We start from the raw sequence: 532 nt of genomic DNA, 5'->3' as shown, positions 1-532 counted from the left end.
TACACATGCAGTCTCTGCTGTCTTTATGACAAAGCTCCGTCCACGGTTTCTTGGATCTCTTAAGTTCGTGGCCAAGTGAGGCCTTGTGTATACGCTATATCTTTCGAGAAGGATGCACACCCGCCCGATTTTTATGTGGGCTTGCTTAAGCCGTACCGGGATTCGACGTGGCGCCCCAAGGGGCTTGGCCACCCAGATGCTGACCAGCAGATGGTTTTGAGCACGGAGTGCAACAATTTCCGTTTCCAGTGGTGCAAGGCGATCCACCTTCGCACGAAGTGACGTACTCGTCTGCTCGACGGCTAGTAGCCGTTCAACGGAGCGCGGTAAACCTCATCATGCGTCAGTCGGTGCATAAAGTGCTTCAGGCTCTCGAGGTCTTCCGCACAGCGGTAGGCGACATTGGAACGATGCTCGGCGGAGTATCGATGACGAAGGGCTTTGTCCTCCAAATCACGAAGAGTACCGCGAGTCATCGGACGGCGATCGACCAAGTTGTCATCGCCTGCCGCCGACTCTTCCTCGATGAGAG

Source organism: Plasmopara halstedii (assembly GCF_900000015.1).
Source record: "Plasmopara halstedii genome assembly, contig: Scaffold_555, whole genome shotgun sequence".
Lineage (NCBI taxonomy): Eukaryota > Oomycota > Peronosporomycetes > Peronosporales > Peronosporaceae > Plasmopara > Plasmopara halstedii.
The sequence above is the reverse complement of the archived record's forward strand: the minus strand, read 5'-3'. Positions refer to the sequence as shown.